This window comes from Lolium rigidum, chromosome 2 (genome assembly GCF_022539505.1).
Source record: "Lolium rigidum isolate FL_2022 chromosome 2, APGP_CSIRO_Lrig_0.1, whole genome shotgun sequence".
NCBI classification, from domain to species: Eukaryota; Viridiplantae; Streptophyta; class Magnoliopsida; order Poales; family Poaceae; genus Lolium; species Lolium rigidum.
In genome coordinates, this window is record NC_061509.1 from 27142217 (window position 1) to 27147609 (window position 5393).

Below are 5393 nucleotides of genomic sequence, written 5' to 3' on the forward strand. Positions count from 1 at the left end.
TAAAAAAGAATAGTTGATGACACGTGTATGCCACATCATCACTCATTGTGGGTCCTGGCCATCAGATTTGCGGTTAACAAGTCTAATTCTTGATTTGGACCTCTGTGCAACCAACTACATGTAAAGTTGGTGTTTTCTGCAAAAGACGTAAAAAGTGAGTGATTTGTGCAACATAGACAGCAATAGTGAGTGGTTTGTGCAATTTCCTCCTCCAGGGTCCTTGGCTTTATCGCAAAGAAAGGGTCCTTAGCGTGTTGCAAATGAACTACTAGCCATATTGACTGTTGTTTGGTAGGCTAAACTGCAACAGTCGCTACCTAAAAATCACTTTATTTGGTTGCCACTTTGCACACACAATGTATCCCCTCGCCACATTCAAATATGGTGAGCTTACCATCACACATCGCATACACACGATCATAGCAAGCAAAAAAAGCATATTACACATCATATTAACATTTAATATAGTACTTACCAGCTTAGTTAATTTGGGAGTGTAGCACTAGCACTGCCCGAACGGGTTGTGTTTAAGGGGGCGATAGGGCTTGCTGATCGATTCTTGAGTCACATCAAGCCCATAGTGTAGACAATCATGGGAATCAAGCTTCTTGTATGTTGTATGTTTGTCTGTTGTTCTATCCCCCTTGCTGCTATGATTGGCAGCGTGAGGATCCAACCACCTTGTCGTGTCTTGCAAGGGAAGAAAGAAGAAACAGAAATGAAAACGAGAGAGAGAGGAGATTTCGTCTTCGAATTCGTTTCTTCCAACTTGACTTGTCCAGATACAGGGCTTCGGCTTATAACATGCCGAGGCTCAACTCACACACGCCCGACACTGACAGGAGGGTACCCACACACACACCAACTCAACCCAGGCGCCACCAACTACCGCACTTTGCTCCAAGGTGGCGCCACATACGGCTAAGGCGTGTCCTGGGACACGACAGGTTCCCCTCCATGAGAACTGACTTGTCCCCAAGTCAGTACAGCAGGAAATTTGGCCTTCAACGTCTCCCAGTTCTCCCATGTAGCCAAATCTTCGGGTATATTTGTCCACTTGATCAGCACCTGGGGCAAAGCAGCATTGCCTCTCTTGACTAATCTGCGATCAAGTATCTTCTCAGGTTGAGTGTCAGCGGTGTCCAACTCAGGTGGATCAGGAAGATCAGTGAAAAATGGAGTGAAATCAGAATGATACTCCTTCAACTGTGAGATATGGAAAACATTGTGAATCTTTCAGCTAGATGGTAAGTCCAGGCGATAGGCAACCTGCCCTATCTTGGCCAATATCTTGTACGGACCGAAATACTTGTATGCCAATTTCGGATATGGCCTTTCACCACAGATGCTTGAGCATACGTCTGCAGTTTCAACAAGACTTGTTCACCCACTTGGAATGTGCGCTCAGAACGCTTGCATCTGCATAGAGTTTCATTCTATTCTGTGCTTCAGTCAGTCGTTACTTGAGAATGTCCAACTGTGTTGTGCGCTCCCAAATAACACCTGCCACTGGAGACTCGGGGTCGATAGAAGGTAATGCTCCAGGATCTGGTTCATGGCCATACAATGCCTTAAAAGGTGAACATCCTAGAGCAGTGTGAAAAGTTGAATTATACCAGAATTCCGCTAATGGTAGCAAGGCTCTCCACTGTCTGGGTTGATCCTGAGCAGCACAACGCAGCTACATTTCTAAACAATGATTGACTCTCTCACTTTGTCCATCAGTTTGAGGATGGTATGCCGTAGTGTACTGCATTTTGGATCCCAGGGTCTTGAACAATAATTTCCAAAAGTGGCTTGTGCATATGGTATCTCTATCTGAGGTAATAGACTTTGGCATGCCATGTAATTTGACAATGTTGTCAATGAACACCCGAGCCACTTTAGGAGCAGTGTAAGGATGTCGTAATGGAATAAAGTGGGAGCATTTAGTGAACCTGTCGACCACCACCAAAATAACATTGAATCCTTCAGAGGTTGGCAATCCTTCAATGAAGTCCATGGTGATATCCTTCCACGCGCCAGCAGGGACTGGAAGTGGTTGCAGGAGGCCAGCTGGATGAACATTGGAATGCTTGGCATGCTGACAAACATCACATTGTTTGATGAATTCTTCTGCTGAAACTTTCATCCCATTCCAAGCAAACAAACGCTTGACTCGCTGGTAAGTTGCTTGGATTCCCGAGTGTCCGCCCACAGCACTAGCATGGAGAGTTGCAAGGATTTTTGTTTGGAGAGCAGCGTTATTCCCAATCCAAATACGGCCATTGATCTTGATTATGCCCTGAGACAGTTCATATCCCTGCTCATCTGGACTTGACAGAGTCAATCTAGTGAGTCTGTCTTGGGCATCAGGATCAGTGACATAAGAGTTCACTACCTCTTGTAACCAAGCAGGCTGGACAACTGAACAAGCCTGGATGGACATAAGATGGCCAATACGTGATAGGGCATCAGCAGCGTGGTTCTCCGCACTGAAAGGATCGTATGCCGCACCTAGAGGGGGGGTGAATAGGTGCTAACCAATTTTTAGTTCTTTTTCAATTTAGGCTTGACACAAAAAGGTAAATTCTCTAGATATGCAACTAAGTGAATTTACCTATATGACAAGGATATCAACTAAGCAAGGTATAGCTACGCAATAGGAGATAGAGTGGGATAGAGGTAACCGAGAGTGGAGCACGCGATGACACGGAGATGATTTCCGTAGTTCCCTTCCTTTGCAAGAAGGTACGTCTACGTTTGGAGGAGTGTGGTTGCTACGCAAGCCAAACCAACAGCCACGAAGGCTTCACTCGGATCTCCTGTGAGCAACGCCACGAAGGCCTAGCCCACTTCCACTAAGGGATTTCCTCGAGGCGGAAACCGGGCCTTTACAAAGTTCTTGGGGCACACATCCACAACCAAATTGGAGGCTCCCAAATCTGTAACAATACAACAATCAACAACAACACATCAACAACAAATCAACTAGGGAACCAAATAGGAACACTAGCATGAGATCCCTCAAACAAGAGAGGGGAAATGAAGAACGCTTCGGTGAGGATGTAGATCGGTGTCTTCTCCTTCGAATATCCAAAGATCAAGAGCTTTGGTTGGGGGAGGAAGGAGATCTTGTAAATCTTGAGTTTCTTGAGGTGGCTCTAATGGAGGTGGCTTGGCAGATTTCTTGTGTAATGATTGAGCAAGCAACCAAGGTAGAAGAAGGGGGTATTTATACCTCCCTCAAAATGAGCCGTTGCAGCTTCCGGGGGCCGGATAATCCGGCCTAAGTAAGGGCCGGATAATCCCCCCCCCCGCGGATAATCCGGCCTTCGAGACAAAACTGTGACATTATCCAGCCAAATGTCCGGCCCCATGCCAGACTTGTTTTTCTTCCAGTCCTTAGCCAAAATCGAGGGGGCCGGATATTTCCAAAATATCCGGCCCGGATATTCCGGCCCGGCCAACTTTTTCTGATATCTTTTGACAGACGATCAAATCCAACACACATGAATAAATATCTATGTAATCCCTGTACCACTTAAACAAACATTAGAGTATCACATATATTGACATCAAACACACAAAACATAATGTGAGAGATGTTCTTTCAATCTCCCCCTTTTTGGTGTTTGATGAGAATATACGGATTTGCAAGAGAATCACTCCCCCTACATGTGTGCATATAAGTAATTTGCATTTGAATACAAATACACAACACATAGGAGTGAGGTGCCTCAACACAAGAGGCAACCAACATGAGCTCTAACACATAGACATCGTCAAATATGAAGTTGAGATAGGATGTAAGAAATCATACCCATGTGTAGATATATAATACGGAGATATAGCATCACACATAATGTAATATCCTTGATCTCAACAAATAGAAATCCGAAAACCATGACAATGTCTCACACCACATAGCACATAGTTTTGAACGACACACAAACAAACCAAATAGTTTAAAGAAGGGAACACAAGCAATATAAGAATGATAAACGCATATGCTTGTGCCCAAACCATGCAAATCCCCGAGAATCCTAATAGAACACTTCTCCCCCTTTGACATCGAGACGCCAAAAAGGGGACAAGCGCGATGCTACACGTCCCATGGGAATCACTCGGAGGCATCATCATCATCGGACTCGTATGCCGCTTCCTCTTCTTCCTCATCGGTGTCGGGTGCATCCGGAGAGCGGCGAGAGGTGTTGGACCTTTGAAGGCAATCATCAAGATCACTCCATGGAACCCGTGCGAGTGCCATCCACTGTAACCCCGGTGAGGCTGGAGGTTGAGGCGGGGGTCCTTGATCACCACTGAGCTTGTGAAGAATAACCGCCTGAGTATGCTTAATCTCAGAACGCTCTCGGCTAGCTGCATAGTTCTCCTCATGGATCTCAATGTTCATGCAAAGGATGTGACGCTGAAACCAACTAAGCCGGCTCACTTGCTTCCTCATAGCCGGGACATCAGGATGACGAGCAGGAGCAAAACCACTAGAGCGAGCATCACCCATGAAAGTGTCAGGAGCAGGTACATTCGAAGAGACCGGCTTAAGCTTGTAGGCCTTCTTGACATGGTGCTTCACCAAAGGATACCCACTCAAGTCTTCACCACCCAAAGCCACGAGTTGTTGATGAGAAGCCGAATGTAGGGTGCATAGGGTATGGTGGTCCGGGAGACCATGGCATCATGGATCTCATGGAAGATAAAGTCCATGACATCAAGAGTGTAGTCCCGTTCCTCAGTCACATCACGAGCACACTTATAGCTGAGGTGCATAAGGTTCACAAGGACTCCCCGGAGAGCATCATTGTTACCACCACTTGGGCAAATGGTTGCCCGAAAGAAACGAAGCAACTGACTGTATATGGGAAGCAGCCCATTAGCAAGACCAATTTTTCCCGCTGAGGTATAGAGATGCACAAGAGCATTCTTATCTGTCACGTTGTGGTCCATGAAGGCGACGACCCCCATCAACGGGAACTCCAAGAATACCAGCAAATTGGCGCAGAGTGGCACCTTGCGAGTGAGTGGAGCCAGTCATCCATTCCATAGTGCGTTCCTCATCTTTCTTGATTGCCAAAGTGGCAAAGAATTGCTTCACCAAATCTGGGCTATAGTTACATTGAATCTTCATGATATCAAGCAAGCCCATCCTTCCAGCTACCCAGATTGCATCTTCAAAGTGATTGTTTTCAGCCAGAATGTCCACATTGATAGCTTGTATGGGTCTCAGATTCTTCATGGGCTCATAGACGTCCTTGTAGATGAATTCCTGCTCAATGCACCAGTATCTCCTGCCCTCTATCTCTTCATCCCTTGGGACATCTTCATACCAGTTCTTCATGCGGATAGCGGAATAAGAGACTGGGTCCATGGCCTTGTAGTTCTCCCTCACTTCCTTG